Below are 22,318 nucleotides of genomic sequence, written 5' to 3'. Positions count from 1 at the left end.
TCCAATTATGCAAATTCATAGTGTTGTCTATAGTCAGCAAATACAATTAGATGAATGGACTGATATTAACTTCTGAAGGTTGTTTTTCAGTGCTAGCACCAGATACTTAGACACATCTGAGAACTCTCAGGTGAACTTCTCAAATGTGGAGAAGAAATCCCTCAGGTGTTCCCCCTCCTGTGTGTACCAACAAAGAATAATTTCAAGTGTGTTGCAAACTTTGTTGGAAAGCACCTGATATTTGTTCATATTTATTCTTGTCAAGTCACTTCCAGAATTTTCTTTGGTAAAAATTGGCCAAAGAATCACTTGAAATTTCATTCCGTGTATCAGCCTTGTAATTGCAAGGTAAGTAAGGAAAACTGTCTATCCTACCACCGCTTGATTCCTCTTGCAACACTGCAGAATTTGATTTTGTGTGAGCTTAACTCCAGAGACCAATTCTGTGAGTGACTAGTAACTCCAAAACAAAACAGCCTTAATTTTATCCTGTTTGTCAGAATGTTTGTGGGTAGCTTACCTGACCTAGCATAGGCAGCCATGCTTCTTGTTGGAACCTTGGAAGCTAAAATGGAAAACTATCAAAGAGAAACCTTATAAAATAAGGAAATCCACCCACAATAAAAATAAAAAGACCAATATAACCGTGTTTCATACTCATTTCCCCAGGTCATTTTTCTGTAATTATGTCAGACCAAAGATATCCATTACTGGAGACACCCCAGCAAAAAATACTAAACACCAGTGTTAAATTTTTCCTTTCTAAGATGCAAGGAAATAAAGTGTTTGACCCCAGATTTGCTTTAACTAAACAATGCTGTTAACTTTCCATATGTAATGGGAAGCAATTTACGGCTACTGGAGATATTTTACAATCTATGCCGCATTCTCCAGTGCTACTCTGCTGCTGCTTTTTTTTTTTAATTGACCCATTACATTACAGTGGGAGACGTAAAGACTATGTGGTGTCAAATGATGCCTGAATAATATTGTTACCAAAGATTCTCTCCTTATCTATTTTCTGATTCATGGTTAAAAATAAAATAACCTCCTCGCATACAAATCACAAGTTTCTCCCTTCCATTTAGACTCTCAATCTTTCTTTCAGGGCTTTTGCCCCAGATAGTTGTGACTAATGCTAATGAAGGCTTACATGCACACTTATTCCTGGCTTCAAACTGCAATTTTCTTCTTCTGGCCCCATCAATGTGCATGTTACACCACCTTAGATTCCTTCTGGACTTAGATTGACTGACTTTCCCACTCACATACCAAGGTTTTACTTATCTCTCCCATATACACACTGTTATATATTATCTGTTGGCCTAGTAAATGCCTAAGATGGTGTAAGTCACATGCCGAGATCCCAGAAGACAAGAGGGTAGCAGAAAATCATCTAATAGTTGGGTGCAAAATGTATAAGTTACAAACCCCTATTTTAACATCTCCCTTATTCCAGTTCCTCAGTATGTGAGTTACTCATACCAATTTAAGATCCCTTATGCTGACCCATGAGTAAATCCATGGATAGGCCTAAGGGAGTCTTGATGAGACTGAAGGAGTCTGCCTTATATCACTTTATACATCACCTCTGAATTTGGCCTAGGACTTCTTAGTTCCAGGACATGACTTTCATAGGCCAGTTGACGTCAATGGAAGCTGCAGGCATTTTTAAAAGCGCTTAAGAGAAGCAGGTAGATATCTCTCTGGCCATCATCCAGCCCACACACACCTACGCAGGACAGGCAAGGGGACAGGACTCATGTGGTCTCAGTAACAGCTGCAAGGCAGCATTTCCAGAACGTACATGCGTGCAAATCTCTGACTTGTGCCTGTCCACTCGGGCAGCATCAGGTACACACTGAAGAAAATCTGGGTCCAGATTATGTGCAAGGCTCTGCAGCAAACAAACAACAGAGCCCCATAGCTGAGAATGCAATAGAACCCAGGAGTCCTGATTTTCAGTTCTCCTTCTAACCACTAGACTCCACTCCATTCCAACTTTAACATTGCTGTGGTACCTAGTTTGTCTTCTGATCTTCTGTGTTGTTCATAATTACTAGGTTATGTAGGATGAATTACAGGAGTGTGTGCAGACCATTAAAAGCAACATTTATTGAAGAAGAAAACTATGGTATTATATTTATCCAACATGATGAAAATCTCAAATCCCCACATTCAGGGTTTTGCAAGTAATTAAAACTATTATCCACTCCAATTGCTGCTCTTGGCATTCAGATATACTCTGAATGTTTTACCGTATCCTCTCAATAGAAAAGGTATTTGCAGTTGTAATGGTATGTAACATAATTCAAAAGCAAAATATCTATGACCAATAGCCTAAAAAGTGCCATATATTATTAGTCACTGTATTTAATTAAGGATCAAATTTCAGAGGCCCCCTCTAATTGGTCAGCTAATTTAATGAGACGCTATTACAAGTTAAAGTAATTTCCACATCCTTAAACTTGACAGTGTTGAGCAGAGTTTTTCAGGAAACATTCATTGCCTGCATAATTATTCTAAACCTTAGAGGCCTCTGGGTTTAGATCATGTTTTAACTTATATTCAGGGGATGGGGAGCTTACACTGTTTTTAGCATTTTAAACAAGGAAGGAGATGGCAGTACATCGGCGTGGCAGATGTCTTCTCATTTCACAGAGTTTACATATGTGAATAGGTTTAGTGTGGTATCTGTACAAAGCTGATCCCATTCAGTTGATTATTTATCTAAATTAAAGGATGGCTTAACGTAATTTCAATCATATGTGCCCTATGGCTATGTGGTTAGCTAAAAAGGTCAGTACTTCTGTCTTATAGAGGCTCAGGATGGAGTTCTGCTACTTTTCTGCCAATCTTTTTCTGGATTTCATGAGGGACAGTTTACTTTGTAGCATATAATGATCTAATCAAGGAAATAATGCATATGACATGGCTGCCCTTTGGTTTTCTCCTACATTCCTCTGAGGAACAGTTGTAAAGGGCCCCTAAAAAAGGAAATGGAAGTCTACAGGAATCAATCATGAGGGCCAGCCCACTATAGGGGTATAATTTTAAGAAGCTTGAAGTGATTGCAAGAACAGACAAAACAGATGTTACATGACCTAAAGCTATGCAATATGCTGACAAGATTGTGGCATTTGTGAAAGCTGAAACTACACAGGGGATATTGGCTCTTCCAACTGACAAAAAAGGGGGCGGGGAATATTTTAGATCTCATGGTCTGTGCCTTGATTAAAAATCAGTAAAATAGCAAAAAAAACTCCTGGCTCAGTTTCAATTGGCTAATCATTTAGAGGGCATCTGAATTGCTCAAACAGGTTTAGGCCAAGAGACACTTGGTGGCTTCAGTCGGATTCATGCAAACATTGCCTTGGGTTTAATTCTTGCAAATTCACACCCTCCTAAGAGTTAGGGCTGAAATGAACCCCAAAGTTCTAAACCTAAGCTGCCAAACTTCCACTGGTTTCACATCATATTGGCCCAAGTTCTCTTGAAAGGTCCAAGAACCTGATCTGCATTTCAAGTTCATAAAAAACCTCTAAACCAGCTGAATTTTCCCATGGTTTCATGTGTTATGATTATCTTGTACAATTCTGCTTACTAAGGTGTCTTTTTTTTCCTACTTCCTGTAATTAACGTTATTGTAATTAAATATAATTTGGCTCTGGCTGTACCTTATCAACTAAGTAGTCAGTAGAGCAGGACTATTTTCTTTCTAAATATGTGTTTTCAGGGCACATGAGCAATTTCTAATAATCAAATCCAATTAAGTATCTTTCTCCTATTTTTGTTTAGTCTGTGTGATTAGTAGAAACAGCTTTGGTTAGGTGGTGGATTGATGTGGCATGCCAAAGAGTGCAGACAGGGGTTGGGCCACTTCTAGGTTATTTATTCATTTCTAGGTGGTTAATGTACTCTTTAAACATAATTTATTTATTTGATGTGGTCCAGTGCGGAATTGAATACCTTTCTATGCTTGCTCCAAACTACAGAGCTCAAGAGAAGCTCAAGAGAAGCAAACAGAATGCAGAAGTTAAATTTTTTTCCCTCCTCTCTCTCACCAAGGAACTGTGGTACATTAACATCAGAAATTCAAGCCACAGTCTTGTGATGCTGAAACGAAAGCTTCACCTTTGGTTAGTGCATCTGGAGGTGATGGCTCATTCCAGGACATGCAGGGAACTTTCCATCAGCAAACTGATAGTCTGTGAGTCACACTGCCAGCCTTAGATGACAAATCTGAATCATTGTCATCCAACTGTACCAATTTAAGACGCTCATTTGGAGGTAGTTAAACTGGAATTCAGCCACAGGGGAAAAGCAATGTCCAGCTTCTACAGCTATGTTTTAAAAAGGCTAATCTGAAATTGTGCAAGTAGGGAAAGATGCTTGCAACAACTAGAGCAGTGTTTCTCAACCTTTTTGATACCAGGGACCGGCTTGCTGCCTTTCTAAACTGTGTCAGGGAGATCTCAGGCACTGCCCCGGTCTGTGGACCGGTCGTTGAGAAACACTGAACTAGAGAACCAGATCCATGAGGAAATTGTCTGAACTTTGGGAATACCAGCCAAGGAGAATACCAGTCTCATCAAGTTTGCAACCAGTTTCCTGCAGGACTGATGGACATCATAACAGATGACCAGAATTATACTATTTTGGCATGCATAGTATGCGTTAAATTATTACAATTCTGTTGACACTCTCAGTAACTGCATATGCAAATTACCAGTTATACCTCTAATTGGCCATGTGTTTGAGCTGTTACCGCAAGTGAATGTTCAATCACGGTAATTATATCCATAATTTATGGACAGCTATGAAAATTGGGCCCTGAAGATCCTGTTTTCATAGTTGGTAAATCACACATATTAGCAATATATAATCTCACCATGGGTTTTTTTTGCACTCACACTGCCTTCCAATAGTTATTTGTATGCACAGAAAGCCCAAGTTTTTAAAATATGGTCTGTTAAATTTAATCACATTTTACATTCAAGAAATGTGAATTACCATATTTCTACTGGAAAAAATCTGAAATACTGTCTAGATCACCAAGGCAACCCCACTGTGGTAGTGAAACACAACCTTCAAGCTTTGATGTGTCACAAACATGACACATAGTCATCATCAGTGTAGAAAGATCATCCTACAACCCTATATTTAATAGGGAATAAATAAATTATACATTGATTCATCTTTCTTTCACTTTTTGAAGCCCTTTGAAATGCTGGGGCTTCACTTTACCACAACGAATGGATCCTAAATTTCCTACCAGTTAATCTCTTTCCTTCTCTAAAGTATTTTGCTGCTCTCTGCTGTGTTTTGAATTGTACAGAAGGGCAGGAATTTTGAGGAAAGCCCTTTCAATTAAGTGTTTTGAAAATTAGTGAGACACAAAGGGGGCCAGTAATCACTAAGCCTGTAGGAGAGGGACAATCGGCAACCAGCAGCGAGATTAGGCCAGGCCAGGTTTTAGTGGGGTATTTATTTATTTATATTTTAGGGATATTTATAGAATCAAAACTTTACAGAGTTGATCATATTAACTAACTTATCTGCTGCAGGGGATATGTTATGGCTTTTCTGAAAGATACTGTTCTGGGGCCTTATTCTGCTCTCTTTGAATATAAAGGAAAAACTGGTATTAAATTCACTGGGAGCAGGTTTGAGCCCACTCTGAGGTACCATTACGGAAAGAAAAGTAGCCATCTGTCCAATATAGTGTATAGTGCCCAGTCTAAGCAGTGTTTCACCTGCATTAAAAAGCATAATCTGCAACCATTATTCAGTGCAGAACAAAGTTAATAAACATAGTACATTTCCTCTCTCTGCTACAGTCCTACATAATCATATCATAAATGAATTAGAATTAGAGAATGTAGTGAAGAGGCAACAATCAAGCCAGAGAAGCTGAGATTTTAAAAGAGACAGAGAGAAAAAAACATATACTGTACATTTACCTTAGAGTTACAAACCCCAGAGTTACGAACTGACTAGTCAACGACACACCTATTTTGGAACCAGAAGTACACAATCAGCCAGCAGCAGAGACAAAAAAACATACAATACTGTGTTAAATGTAAACTACTAAAAAAAAATAAAGGGGAAGTTTAAAAAAAAGATTTGGCAAGGTAAGGAAACTGTTCTGTGCTTTAAATTAAGACGGTTAAAAGCAGCATTTTTCTTCTGCATAGTAAAGTTTCAAAGTTGTATTAACAAAAAGAAAAGGAGTACTTGTGGCACCTTAGAGACTAACCAATTTATTTGAGCATAAGTTTTCGTGAGCTACAGCTCACTTCATCGGATGCTGTAGCTCACAAAAGCTTACGCTCAAATAAATTAGTTAGTCTCTAAGGTGCCACAAGTACTCCTTTTCTTTTTACGAATACAGACTAACACGGCTGCTACTCTGAAAGTTGTATTAAGTTAATGTTCAGTTGTAAACTTTTAAAAGAACAACCATAACAGTTTGTTCAGAGTTACAAATATTTCAGAGTTACAAACAACCTCCATTCCCGAGCTGTTTGTAACTCTTGAGGTTCTACTGTATTATATACTGTAGCAATACTGTTGTAATGTTTTAATTTCCCTTGGTTTTCTGGTCCTTCAGCTGCTTCAGTGAATCTTGAAACGACTAAATAAAAAGAACACCAATTTTTAAATAGACCTAATTTCAAAATGGCTTGTGTGGTTTCAGCTATTACACCTGCCTCAAAATCCACTGGAAATGTCTGTGGTTTTACAGCTGCTCTTTGCTATTTTTTCTCCTCCTTGTTCCTGTGTGAAAGACCTGCACCACAGGGGAAACTGAGTCACTATCTGACTATAATACATCAGAAATGGTGAGCACGACATGCTGTCAATTGCACAAATTATACATACTGCAAAAATAAATGAAACCACGTTTTCTTCTCTAATCTCTTGCTGACATAGAAACCTTAGGGATTACATGTAACAGCAATAAGTCAAACAGAAATGGGACTTAAGTTGATAGTGTCCCTTTAAGCATGCAGGTGAATAAAACACTTTGTATTTTTATAAAGGATCAAACGGATGACGGCAGCATGGGTTATGAAAATTATGCAGAAGATCCAGTTTGTGGCCCCAAAGAGGCCCTTCTATGGTGGCTGAGCTGCTGTAGAAAGGCCATAAAGCCAGCTCAGCCTTGGCATAAATGCAGGAATAGGAGACAAAGGAGTGCTTTACACTCTAGCTTCTAGACGGCAAAGCATCCCATTGGTGGCCATGAGCAGCTGCCATAGGTTAGAGTAGACCTAGGTCTAACCTACACTAGATACCATGTTGGCCCCTGGACCAACACAGAATCACCTTTGCCCTCCCAGCAGCAACTTCTGTACACGTTGTGCAGGGCTCAACAGAGAAGTTAGCCCATAGGGCATCCAAGTATAGGTGCTTGGCTCTGATTTTTATCTCATTTGCACCACCTTTACATCAGTGTAATTCCATTTCATTTAGTGGAATCACTCCTTATTTATACTGGTGTGAGTGGAGTAGTAAGGGTGGTAGAATTTAGCCCAATGAAAAGGTGAAATTACAAATGAGAAATAATAATAAAACTGCATTTCCAGGATATCTGTCCCTTGCATCTCTGATTCTCAAACACTTTACAAACAAGCCTCATAACCTTCATAGCAGGAAGATATCATTATATATGTTTTTCAGAAAATATTACTGTGGCTCCCACTCCCAAATGTTTTTAATATTATGCTGGAGGTTGGGTGGCTCCCAGCAAGCATGTCTTTAATCTGTGGGCAGTCACAGATCTCACTGGAGCTGTTGGGCATGATAACTACCTCCCATTCAGGCTAAATGGGGGAACAGGTAAATGCCCTGTTGTTTAGTAATAGTTGAAACTGTGGAAGCCACTGCCCAAAGACTACACTGAACACAAACGTGAGGGCGAGGGATTGATTTTGATTGCAGAAATGTGTGTCAGAAGCAGTAAAGAAGTATCCAGAAAGCAAGTAGAAAATCAGGAGATAGCAAGAGAAGGACGTGTAGTGTGGCCCTAAGAGAAAACCAAGAAAGAGTGTTTTTGGATAGAGGGCTGGACGCAAATTTGGAAATGGAAACTGTGTCCTGTTGTTTGATCTTACTGTGTTCAAGGAAGCAGGATTCTGTGTACATTCTTTGTAAATAAACTGGATTGCACCAAAGGAATATTAGACTCTCATCCGTTTCTCCTTCCAATGGAGACGACCCGCAAGACACTGAATATTGGCTAACTGCTCGGGCCAAAAAGGGCAACAGTAGTATCAAGCAAAAATATATTGTGAGCAATTGATATTGCTGATACTGCAGTTGCATCTATCTGTATCAAGTTTCACTGGAATATTATCCAACACAACTCCACCAACAAGCGAAGATTGCCATAGACTGTATTAATATGCCCACCAGTATCAATGGTATTCTTAAATACCAATGAGTGAGAGTCAAAGTCAAACCTGGTATAACTGGAGCCACTCCACTGAGTTAACTGGAGTTGAACCAAATAACATCAGGTATTCATTTGTCCCTTAGAACCAAATTCTGCTGCCACGTACATCTGTACAAGTTCATTCCATTATCTGCCATTCCTCTTCAGTGCCAATAAACTATTGATAACCACAAACTGTTAGAGAAATACAATAACAGAAAATGAAGATCTTGCAATGAGTATTTTGCTTGGAGACACCTGTACCAATAAGCCACTTGACCTTGGTTCTAGCACTATAAAAGAAAGATCACTGACAGTTATTATTATAACCATTATTTGCATTGCTGTAACAACTTGAGGACCCAATTAAGGATCAGTGCCCCCAGTCTCTTAGTCACTATATACAGGTATAATGTAAAGATAGTCCCTGCCCCAAAATTGCTTCCTATCTTTCTATAAGTGACTTAAGGTGATTTTTCCCTTGCTTCCAAATATGCCTATTCCTGAACTTTTAGGACCTACAAAATCAAAAGTTTGTGTATTAGACAAATATAAGGGTGGCTCCAATTCTGCATTCAGATTTTTGTGGGCAGACACTTGCACCATTGACTTCAGTGAGGCTCTATACAGGCCAAATGTTCTTATTACAAGATAAACATCAATCAATAGTGATGCATTTTTCCAGTACATTGTTAAGGCGATCTCTATACTGTGCATATACAATTACTATTCTTATCCTTAAAAAGCCACAACCAACTTGAAATCTGTCTCTTATGCTTCTCTATTCTATGCAAAACATAGGGACTTCACCACTGTCTTCCATATTTGCAAGTCTCCTACTGCAGTCTCAGCTTCTTCCCTTGTCATTTTGATAGCTTTTAATTCTGCTTCTGTTCTTTGTTTCCATGTTATCCTTGGTCTACCTCATTGCCTCTTGTCCTGGGGATTCCAGTCCAATGCCTATCTTGTTATATTATTTGAGTCTTTCTCCATGTATGTCCTAGCCATCTACCTCTTGGCTAGCTTGATTTATTGAAGCATAACATTGCATGGACATTAATGGACACTTTCTGCAACTTTGATGTAAATCATACTGTTATAATCCTTTCTGACACTGGTACCCATTCTATCAGGCTTTTGGCTGCCCTCCTTTATAGTGTCAGACCCACGCCTTCTCTCTGTACATCACTGGCATTCAGTAGCCCAGAATATAGTACGATATGTCCAGCTGACAGTGTTATTTGTCCTGATGTTACCCGTCTCATTTCACATAGGCCTAGAATATCTAGTTTATTTCAGTCCATTTCTTTTGTTAGTTGGACTGTTTTACCAGGCATATTCCATGAACCAATTTTGGTAATGGATTTAGGATACAGCAAATTCATCAGTGGAGTAGCTTCCTTATAGGGTGGGCCACTTAGCCTCATCATTTCTCTTCTAGCTCTATTTGAATTGAGTTGAGCTGAATTGGGGTTGTTGAACTGAGCAGCATGGCAGGTTGAAGTATGATCACTTTTTAAAAAAACAAGTTAAAATGTTTTTCAGATACTAGAGTCTGGCCCAGAATCCCTTTCCTCCCCCTGAAAATCCCCTTGCCAGTTTTTGTGGTTTTACTGTAACATTTTTCTGTTTCTCTCTACAATGTTTTTCACTCTCTTCCGGCTACATAAAGACTCACAAACAACGGGGAAACTAGCTGAATGACTGTGCAGGGGAAATACTGAAACTGGCTGCACACAAAATGCTGTCAAATACCAAACAAATTGAAAATAGAGAAAAATATATTGTTTCCTCATCTCTTTCAATTATGATAATCTTAGGTATTTAACATTATTAGATACAAATTAGCTGATGCTGTTTCTTTGGATGCACAGTGCACTTTAATACTGCAGTGCTCGGTATTATATGTTGAAATAAAAGATTTCTGCAAATGAACTGAATCTATAGAGCTCAATAAATTTGCTGTAAAACATATTAAGATTGAGATAATCAATCTCCTCTCTCTCCTTATATATCCAGTCTTTTTGGTCTTGTTTTATACATTTAAGTTTTTTTCTAGGGGGGGGGTAATTATTAGATAGTATAACACAATACCAGTTCTACTGTATAGCTATGAGTCACTAAGTATCCCCATAGTTGATGGTGTCTGAATTTGACAGCTTGATCCACCTCCTTGCATCTGCTGTAGCTTCTATATCAGAAGCAGGGAGGAAAGGCTCGCTTAACAGGAAACACAATAGGAAGAGAGTAACGGGGGGGAAATATATGCATGTATGAAGACAGATAAACACAACCCAGGAAAAGCACAACACTTTTGGTGACCCTCCAAAATATAGTTTTGGTATGAAGCATCCCATCAGTCTACCATTTAAAATGGGCTCATCACACAATGCACATTTTGGGATTCATGAACTAAAAAAAAAAAAAAAGCAATGCAAGCAACCTACATTTCATGCACAAGTCATATTTATAGTAAGATGGGGCACACTGCTCCTATGGACTGCCAGTAACTGAAAATTGGTACTATCCATTACACAGGTTCCTTAGTGGATAAACAACTGGTATGGGTCTGAGGCTGAAAAGGAAGAAGAGAATGACACAAAATAGTTAGCATTCACTTTGCCACCTGCAAATTTGCTCTTGGAACAGAATGGCTGCCATTACGGTGACCAGATGTCCCGATTTTATAGGGACAGTCCCGATATTTGGGACTTTGTCTTATATAGATGCCTATTACCCCCCACCCCCGTCCCGATTTTTCACCCTTGCTATGTGGTCACCCTAGCTGCCATATTCCACCTCAGAGGTGGCTGCATTTCAACGATAGGGAAACATTTCATTTTATTAAGCACTTTGAGCTCCTCTGGATAAGGAGCATTCTATAAACAGTGACTTCCATTAAAGGATTTTTAAAAATGTATTTAAAAGCAAATGGGGTTGGGAGGGCTTTTTGGTGGATTGTTTTCTTGATAGCTAGATAAGTCAACAGGTCACCAATTTGCTCAAGCAAGCTACCTCATACTAATTACAGAAAAAAAAGGCTAATTTGCAGAGGGCAAGATTTGTAAGGGAGGGAGCAAATAGAGCTTTTTGGCTAGCAAGTAAGTGTTTGTGAGAGTAAAACTATATTTCTGGTCTAACTTCTGTGAAGAAGGAAGCTGTTGTTAATACACAGTGGGGTTTAGGGAGGTTTGTAAGTATGCACAGTTGTGAAACCTAATGTGGGATAACATCCTAACATGAATTCATGGAGGCAATTACATAGGAACAGCTCTTTAACCTGTGTTTCATGATTCAATATTTCCTATGAGAGCAATTTACTATACAAAAATTGAGAACACCAAGTCCATGCAGGATTGAGGTAAATTTGCATCTAAAATATGGGCTCTTCCTCATAATGAGGTATGGGTTTGGGTGTGGCAGACGTTTGGGTGTCGGTGTTTGAAATTAGCCCTGTGGCTGAACTGTACGGGAAGAGAGTATGCAGGAGTTTTTCAGGAGAGTATGCAGGAGTTATATGTAAAGTACAAAATACTTGAATCTAGTGACTCAGTGTCTGCTTTGTATTTTAGGAATGGTTTTGTTGTGTTTAGTCTTCTTTACTTGAAAAAGCCTTGGGTATAAGGCTTTCATGACAGGGCTCCAGTCCCCTGCTGCATAGGCTGCAGTATGCAACATGTTCTAATGAAAGACAAAAGCAACTGCAAGATGGCGCCTCACCTCACATTCCCCTAGCCACCTTGAGCCATCTGGGCTTGTATCAGCAGGATGGCTCAGGCACTTTCCATGCAATTATCTCCATCAAAGTCCATGCCCCTCAAAACAGCAAGAGCAGGATTTTTCCCTTAGGCCCAGTCCTCCAAGATATTAAACACCTTCTGTGAGTTGCTGAATAGCAGTTCACCTCACCGTGTCAAGCCATTTCTTAGGCTAAATTTTGTCTGTGTTGAGCAGAGACGTCTTTCACATAACACAAGCACCTTCCATCTCCCCCAGTTAGAGAGGAGATCCTGTGCTATTTCTGACTGAGAAATATTCAGCATAAATCTTTAGAGGTAATAAACATTCTTGCAGGATCTCTCAGTTAAAAATCTGCAAGAATACTGGCATTACATTGGTGGCACTTTAGGCCAAATTCTGCCCTATCGTTGACTATACCAAAGCAATTACGTCCATGGGCTACAGGAAGGGAAACTGGGCAAAATTTGGGCCTTACTGTTTCATATTTAAAAACAAGCCCGAGCAGGATTGTTTCAGACAGTGATGCCAAACCAGCAGCTGCAAGAGGTCTTCAGGTCAGGAGGACATGCTCCCTGTTGCAGTGCTATGTATGTATTGAATATTGCCACCACAATGCTCTTCCTTCCACCCTTTTTTACATGCTGGGCAGCATAGCAACACAGGAGCTTTGAGGCAATTTTTGTCTCTTCGGGTACCCTTTTATCACCACAGGGCCTGGCCAATTCCTAAAGGCTTTTTAGGAGCTGGTAGGGATGGTTGTGTCAGAAAGAAAGATGGATGCTGGATACTGGGAGGTGGGGCCAGGTCAATACTCTTCCCCAGACTCATCCTGCTACTGGTTTCCAGCTGCTCCCTTGGCTTGGAGACAACCAGAGAGGAAGCACTTGGCTGAAAGACCAAGGGCAGAAAAGGGGTATGCAGGCTAGTAAATTTATCAGCCATCTAAGAGAAGGTGAGGCCCACCAGCCTTCAACAGGGATACTAGGAGAGGGTGAGGGAGGTGGGAATTATCTTATTCCCAAATTGAGGGGGGGTAGAAATCTTGCTTAGATGGAAAAGGAAAGCAGGAAAGGTACACTCTCCTTCAGTCTGAACCTTCGTACTAAGTACAAGTGTCTACAGTGTTCACAGATGGTTTTAATTAAAGAATGCAGATGTTCTGTTCAGCTTCTTGTCATAATAAACTATATGTATTTTTAAAAGCATCTTTCAATTGCATTTGGCATTTCTGAGCCTACTGTGGTAGGTAGCCACTTTGCTGAAATGTGATGTCAGAGTCCAGTGTAAGAGACACAATCAGTGTGGATAAAACAAAAACTAGCCTGAACTTTGAATCCTATTTGAATTCTGAATGAAGGGTCAAAAAAGTGCTATTAACTGTGGCCTCTGTTATGCAGGTTAGACTAGATTATCACTATGGTATTATTCGTTTTGATGGATGCAAATACAATGGGTGCACTTTTAGAAAATAAGTGGATACAAATTTTTCAGGTACCTCACAATTTTACAGCACCAGTTAGTGCAAATGAACAAAAATTAAGGCTTGAAGCAAATTGGGTTACATGGGGTCAGAGTACCATAAAACAATTATCAGTTGTAGTGTAGGAGCCTTAAATATTTTAAAATAATAAACACCATAGGAACTTATCCAAAGTTTCCCTAAGCTCAAGGATGTTCACATCTGAGGGTCTGGTTTGGGCCAGTCCTGAAATTTTGATCCTGGAAGTCTACAGAGTTTGGAACTTGGGTTTTTAATCAGACTACTCCCTTCAATAAACCTTGAAGTTTTCCTTCTGCTGTTTAAACAAATAAAGCAGGCTGGAAACTGGTTTCCAATCCCCTATTTACAGGCTATTGCACCAGGCTCTCAGACAGTATAGTGAGTGATTGCCGTTCTCAATATAGCCACCCCAGCAGGGAGTTCAGAAATGAATAATAGCTGTTCTCCCCCCACAGTTATAGGAAGCAGCAGGACACATTACCTTTTGCTGATATCATGACCCCACTTGACATAGCAGAGATCTAAAGACAATATTGAGGAGCGTGAGGTCTAGAATAAATAGTTGATTTGCTTCTCCCTCTTGACATCATTATGTTCGCCCAGAATGTCCTAACCACTGACATTTTGGCTTCTATTCAGTTCCTGAATAAAGCATGTGGCACCAGCAATTCTGTCATAGATTGTGCTTTGGGCATACATTGAAAATTTTATATAGCTCTCTTGCAAAAAAAGGATGTGGTTGCCAACATTTAGCTGCCTCAAGAGACATAATTGGGCTTCTAACCTAGCCATTGGGAAATGGTACATAATATCTCTCATCTGGTAGTATACCCGAGGATCAAATTATTCAGGAAGAAGAAAGAGAGGAGAGAAAAACAAGCAGCCAAGGATTCTGAATACTACTACAGCTGCAGGAAATGAGCAGAAGATATATAAGAAGGAGGGACCAGCTAGAGAGTTTTGAGAGTAATAAATGCATTAAATCTAAACACACACACATACACAGAGAATCAAAAATCTACCTGATATATATCCTAAGCAACCCCAGTCACTTCATCAGGGTTTCATGGAATACAGTATAAATCAGCTCAGAATTTGGCCATTATAGACACCAGTATACAGGGGCTGTGAACTAAAAAGGGACTACTGCAAAACATCTTGTTTTATTTGGAAAGTGAGGGACTAACAGTGCTAGTTGAAAGCCAATTTTATTGCAGGCACGTGCTGTGCAGCTCCCTAATTCCCATCAGTCTAGTGATACACCTCAATCCACATCTACATCCTCCGCTGTTCTAGTTGTGGGTCAGAATGTCAATTTTGCTGAGCCAGGTAGTGTTTTTTGTTATGTAAGCAGATGTTCACTAGTGACTAGGAAGATATCCAAAACTTGCTTTCATTTGGAATAGGTGGGCAGGGTGTCCCCCAGCGTATGCACTTTTCAAATACTGGTGGCTGTTTTGGATATAACACCACAATCTCTTTTAAAAAAAGGTTAATAGTTTTGTTGGAAAGTTTGTGATTGATCCTGCTCCTATGGAACTAGATAGAAGTTTTGCCACTTATTTCAGTGGAGGCAGCACTGGATTCTTAATTTGTATTTTCACCAGCTCCTCGCTCCACTTCCTGATTTAAATCAAGTGCTGTGAATCACCTGTGGATGTCATAGAGGGCAAGGGTAAATCCAGCATCCCAGGCTCCTTCTCTGAAAGTCCAATATACACCAGCTGGGAGGTAGTGGGACTTCTGCTGCTATTGTGAATCAGGCAGAACAGGCAAATCAGCCAGTCAATGTAAATAATGAAGGGGAAGTTACAGCAGTGAAAGCAAGAAAGAGGCTTCTTCTGAGTGTGGCAAGGCAGCAACATCATGCAAGTCTCACTGCTCCAGTCCTCCATACATGTGAAGCAAAGAACAAAGTGGATTAATCATTTAGCAGTGTTCCAGGAAGGGGGTTTTCCTCCTTTCTCAATGCTGTCTGAGACAGGCCAGGCCCATCAAGAAAAATGTGGGGCCCCCATACTTCATGTTCACAGATGTTAAGGGGGGGGGAGCCTGAGCTCAGGGCCCGAGTACAGTTGTCCCCCTTTTCCCAAATCTCTTCAACCCTGCTTATAGAAGCAAATGTTCAGCTTGACAGCCCCCTCCTGGCTGGCTTTGCTGCTCTTTCTCACTAAAGTGAACACCCTCATCCCTAGCTGGAGGATTCCGCCCCCCCGTGATTACCAATCAACAGCAGGTGTCTAGTTCCTCCCTCCTCATACAAGAATGTGATGGGGGGCGGTTGCTATTACTCAGTACTCTATTGATATTACTCAATATCTGCTATCATCTGCTCTAGCTTCTGTTATAAACAGATCCCACTCCTGTCTCAAACCAAAAAGTGGGAAAATACATATTAGTCCCTGATTTGCATGTGGAGGCTCTATTTTTTTGGGAAGCTCAAGTAATTATGGATGCAAATAGCAGTGCTTAAATGCCTCAGTGCCTGATTGTGCTGGCATTTGAAAAATTCTTGTAAATCCTGATTATTTTTATTATTTATTATCCTGTTATTTTTTTCCTTTTGGTTTTTATGAGGCCTAGAGGGGGAAGTACTGAAACACTTCAGGGAAGGAGGAGGCCTATTAAGGGACGAACAAGGACCATGAAAGCCTGCTCTTATGAGCTTTCCAATTTGATTTTTACACCAAGGAGGAGAATCCTCTGCCACAATCATAGGTCTAGGGAAAAGAGCACCCATGACTGCAACCTCCTAAGCCAAGAGAGAAAGAAAGGAAATCCATTCCGAGGCAGAAAAAAAGAAGACAAAAACAATCACAATATTATTTCTTAGTCAGGTTTCACTTGTTTTTTTATCAGTTCTCTGCTCAAGCCAATTCCCACTGAAACCAATATGTGTTGGCATAATGACCCAAAAACAGCTGATTTAAAAACTGAGTAAGGAGCTCAGGATTTGCCCACATAATAATAATGCTTGGCACTTGTCAATCCAGATGATAAAGCTGAGAAAATGTTGTTATCCCCTGCAACAGGGTGTATAAATCCTGCACTGACAAGGAAGAGGCTTGGGAGGTTCTGTGTCTTAAGGTAGCTCTACTGAGTCGTGCATCGTAGGAGGGCTTGAAAAGGAGAAAGTTTCAGACTGCAAGGAGGCAGCACAGAAGGTGGCAGAGAAGAAGTCTGCAGTTTCTCTCCCTGTGGTAAGGGAGAAGGAAGGGGAGGTAGGAACCCATGAGGAAGGGTTTACCTAGTAGGCCTAAGAGAGAGGGGTCTGACTAGGAAGGTTGATGAAGGAGGAGCTTAAAGAAGCATGGTAGAAAGTAGTCTAGGGAACATAGTAGTAGGGTTGGTGAAGGCCCAGGCCTTAACTGCTTGCTATAGGGCCCTGGACTGGAATCTAGAATAAAGGGCGGGCCTGGGTTCCCCTGCCATCTACTGCAAAGTGGTATTGCTATGGGCAGTGAATGGGAATCCTGCCTGGGTCATTGCAGGAATGATGTAGTCAGGGCAGCTGACTGAGGGCTGCCTGAAGGGAAAACCACTGTGAGACCTGGCCGGAGATTTGACTCCCAAAGCAGCCATACTGTGACTCCATGAGTGGGAGGAGAGCTGCAATGATGGAAGATCAGAAAGGGGGCACTGAACCAGGCAGAGCTAATTGACCTAAGGAGGCATCACTCTGTGGTGAGTGGAGTATCCTGTGCCATTAGGGTTTCAGACAGAATTGTACTCAGAAGAGTTTTTAGCACGCTAGCTCTATCAGAGCTACTGCTAGTGTGCCTTCCTGAGCTGGAAATTACACCTCCAGCTCTTGTTTAGATATACCCCAAGTTAGGTGCCTATTGTCAGACATGCAAGTTTGAAATCAGTGTCTTAGTGTCTGTTACTTTGATTTATTGCAAAACACAGAAAATATACTCAAGGTGTAGTGATAAAATCATAAGGCCATCTTGAATTCCTCTAAAGGACAACTGGGCGTTCATCTTGTAAGCCCTTCTTGTCCTCTCCTAGCTATAGTTTGGAGCTTTTTCTGTTTTGGCGGGAAATGACAGTAGCTGTCAATCACCTAATCTGCCTAGTGACCAAAAGTCTATACAAGGCAGTGTTCAAATCAGATCGGGGCTGCCCATCTGAGTGGTAGTGTCTGGTTGAGACAAACTCGGTAATTGAGTGCAGGCCATTCACCCTGCAAGGGTTACTTGTCATACTTACCTACACACACCTGATCCACCTGTATAGGATTGACTCACCACACGCACAACGACGCAGGATAGGGAGTCAGAGGGTTTTAGCAACTTACCTGAAGAAGCACTCATCTGATCCTGTTCCGGGTTCCCTGGTTCCATCTGAGGGATCCAGCAGTCCCGCTGTGCTGTGCTATCCTAAGGAGAAGACATCCGTGAATCAAGCTGCCAGGAATGGTACTGTAACCATCACTTGGTTGTATTCACAGTTCCCTTATTGGTACAGCCTGCCTTATTTTGTAATTTGCCTGATCGTTAACTGTTTACCTTATTTATCCTGGGAGTTCTTGCCACCCCCTTTAATAAATTCTGTTGTACCTTTATTGGTTTGGGTTTTATGTAAAGATTACAAGCCCCCGGTGATAGATACGAGTAGGAGACGAACCTGAGACTGAAAGATCCGGGCCACTTTTAATTTCAGCTCCTATTTCAGTCAACAAAGGGAGGCCTAATTGAGATCTACATGCCATGGAGTTCTTCTGTGCACCTTATCACTGCCCTGATCTTTAACATGGTTGCATCCCACAGAAACTGCATGTGTCTGCAAACAGCACTCCATCATGCCTGGACCGGGAAGGCTAAGAGTCTACTTTATTTTTGACCACCCTTCAGAAGCATTCCCCCCAGAACATGATGGGGTAACATTAAAGAATTTTGGCAGAAAGTAGGATATGCCTCCTCAGGGTGATACTTCTAAGTATACTCCTGGGAAGTTGCGGACCCAAAGGGAAGCTTTTCTGTGTTTAGTTAACTTTAGATTTCTGTTTCTTGATATATCAAGACTGAAGCTCTCTTCTGCACCCCTTTCCTAAGTCCGTCTCCAGCCTGGAGACGAATCAAATGCAGCAGAGGAAGTCAGAGCTTCCTTTATTTAAAAAAAAAAAAAGAAAAAAAAAGGGCAGCATAATTTGGAGCAGTAAATGCAGCCTTTCTTGGGTCATTCTTCTGCATGATGCCATTTTAAATGTTTTCTGTGGAGTTGCTCTAAAGTGGCAGATATATATATATATATATGCTAATGAATAAGTCAGTTAACAAACTGCACATGAGAATTTGTGCACAGACCTCAAAAAAGGGAGAACAAGGATTGCTTTTTACACATCTGGCAGTCATTTATTCATTATAGAACTGTTCATCTGAAAATGTTGCATAATAGATTTACAGGACCAGATTCATCCCTTATGTAAGTCCATTGATGTCAATGCAGTTACACCAGGGATGAATTTCTCACATGGTGTGTAAACACTTTTCTTGAAAGACAGAGAGAGGAAACAGTTTAATATGAAGGGTTCTCCTCTCTCCACCCCCCACCCTCCTTAAAACAGCTGGCAGCTGGTTAAGACTGGCTTACTGGCCAAGAGAAAGTAGAGAGATGGGCTATGAAAAAGAACAAGGATAGGGAACGTTGCTGAGAGGAAAGTGGGAGCGCCTTGGTGTTCCCACTCAGATAGAGAGGGTAATCTTCATAAAAAAAATAGAATCTCTCTTTTCTAGGTGAGAAGTAGGAAGAAATTGTGTTAGGCATCAAGAACAGAAGCAGATTATCATCCATTGTAGCCATTTCCAGACTAATATGAATCCTGTCTCCTGATCTGCTGATGCAAGTTAGTCTCTCAACTGAGATTTCACTAAGGTACATGTGGGCAATTGAACAGCACAGTATATGTTTGTTTGTCATAGGGGGATCATTACCAGGGTTATCAGTATGACCATCACATAGTATAGGCAGAGGCTTTTGTTTCTCTGTTGGGCTGAGATTCTATTTTCAATTGCAGAGATCTACCCAGTAACTGGGTTTGCAGTGCTAGTTTGAGTGACTGCAGTAATAATCACTCTTAATACTGGTTCACTGTTAAATCATGTTACATAACTGAAACTATGTTCTTTCCCTATCCATTTTAGGTAATATTGTGTGTGCCTGGACTCTGTCACTGACTTACTGTGTATCTTGGGGTGACAGTAAACCCTTCTGTGCTTCAATTTCCCCATTTGTACCATAGGGCTAACCATATTTACCTAACCACTGTACCTCACCAGGGTGAAGGTAGGATGAATTAGTAAATATTGGTTTGTTTGCAGTGAAAACATATAGTGTTGACATCTAGTTTAGTTAGTGTGTAGGAAGGCTCAGGAGCTTCTCAACTACCTGTACAGGATTTTCTCATCTACTCATAACGGGGAGTGTTCCTGTTTCATGGTTGCTTTGTTAATTCAGCTCAGTTACATCTCAGCCAGTTCCTGCCTTAGCCCCCCTCCCCCACAACACTACAAAGCGTATGTCTATGCTGCAGTTGTAGCCCATGCTCCTACGTGTATTTTTTTTTTTTTTTGCCCAAATCCCACTGCTGTATATACACACCACACTCAAACATTTTCCTTTTTTTAAAGGTTTGAACCTGTGCTTACTTGCACAGCTGGGGGCGGGAGGGTTAAAGCCTGAGCTTGGAGACTGGAGACCAATTGGAGACTGGGCACCAATTCCCCAGACTAACCATGCAATGTAGACATGCTGTCGGAAATCAGGGCCTGTAGCAGAGCCAGTCTGCGGGCAACCTAATGAACACAGCTGGCCTGTAGTAGACTGCCTGATTGGTGGAAAGGTCAGCAGGCCAGCAGCAGCAGTTCACTGGCTGATCAAAGCATTTATACCCTGCCTTGCCTCACTCCAGGTAACTCACCCTTGACTCTGACATCTGGGCTAATATTCCTGACAGCTGACTCCTGCTCCAGCCAATAGGCACATCCACCCATGTCCCAGTCTTCGACAGTTTGAGCAGCCCTAAAAACACAAACAATAAGGGAACTAGAGCTGATATGGCAAGCATGGATCCTACAAAGGCCAATATCTCTGACTGAGATAGTGGGAGCCCTACAGAATCTACAGGCCCAGAATGGCTGAAGCCACTTCATCTTCAGTTCTGATCCCTGCACTGCATTACCCTGAGCTCCCATTGCTTGACAAGTTGAATGGTGATCGTGACAAATTTTATGGGTTCCTAAACCAGTGTTGGTTCCTACTTCTGCTATACCAGCAACTTTACCCTTCTGATCAAACCTGTGTGGGATTGATTATCAGCCTGCTGAACTGTGGGCCCTGTCATAGGAGTCTCCACTCCTGGAAAAATCAAGCCAGCTTCTGGGACAATTTGAGGACTTCATTTGAACTGTGGTGGTGGTGGTCTTCGAGTACCCGAGTAGCAAGCATACAGCCAAAACCCTGCTTCAGGTGTTGTGGTAGAAAGGCCAGCCAATTGCTCTGTGCAGCGGAGTTCCAATGCTTGGTATAGACACTGAGTGGAACGAGGCCACCCAGTGTTATCATTTCCAACTTGGCCTAAATGACCATATTAAAGATGAAGGTCATGTGTGGAATCCCTGTCTGGCCTGAATGCCTTGTCAACCTATGCATCAAGATGGATGACAGTGACTGAATGGCCTTCTTGGATCCTGGCAACCGTGCTGGCTCCCCCAGTACCAGTCCCCTCTCTGTCATCCAAACCCATGCAAGTCCATCAGGTTCAGCCCCACATCTCTGACATAGAGAAGAATCGACAGAGGGCATCGGGCTTATGCCCATGCTGTGGAGAACCAAGATAATTTGCTTCAAGCTGAGCTGCCAGGGTCTGACCTATGCCCTGGTCAGGGAAACACCAAGCCCCAGCCCCAGTAGGGGGGTCCAGGCTGGGTTGGCACTCCTCCCCAGCAGTCTGCAACAGTGCTTGTCAGTTGATACTCTGGTGATGGTCAAGCAGCATCCAATGCATCTTCAACTCCCTCTCTGGCTCCAGCACCCTGTGATGCCCAACACCAACCTAGAGGCATTGGCGGACTTGGGTGTCTCAGATTATTTTATGGATCTAGAGCTCCTCCAGATTTTGTTGATCACCCACTAGACAGCTTTCTTAGAAGTAACTACCCTTCAGAGCCACTGAGAAATCCTCCAGTTTGGACTAATTCATGCACCATATTGATCAGTTGGCTTTGGCATCCCCTGGGTCATCACATGTGACCCACATTTCCACTGACAGTCAATGGTATGGTTTGGCTCCCATTTTTGCCAACAATCCTGTTTCCCAAGAGCTAACCCAGGACTAGCAACACTTTTTGTGGCTTACTAGGTCCTCCAAAGAATTCAGAAATGCAAACAGAGGATACAAAAGTGACCCCCAGCAACCCTGATGACCTCCCCAGATGGCTTTAGGGATTCCTGTTAAATATCAATACTTGGCCAATTTATTTGACAAAAAGAAAGTCAACACCCTACTTCCCCGTCAAAGCTACAACGGCCCCATTGATTTCCAGCTGGGAGCAGAGGTTCCCTTTGGACACACTTACTCCCTCTCCAAACCTGAACTACAGGCACTCAAGCTATCTTGAGGAAAACCTGCAGAA

This window comes from Caretta caretta, chromosome 6 (genome assembly GCF_965140235.1).
Source record: "Caretta caretta isolate rCarCar2 chromosome 6, rCarCar1.hap1, whole genome shotgun sequence".
Lineage (NCBI taxonomy): Eukaryota > Metazoa > Chordata > Testudines > Cheloniidae > Caretta > Caretta caretta.
The sequence above is the reverse complement of the archived record's forward strand: the minus strand, read 5'-3'. Positions refer to the sequence as shown.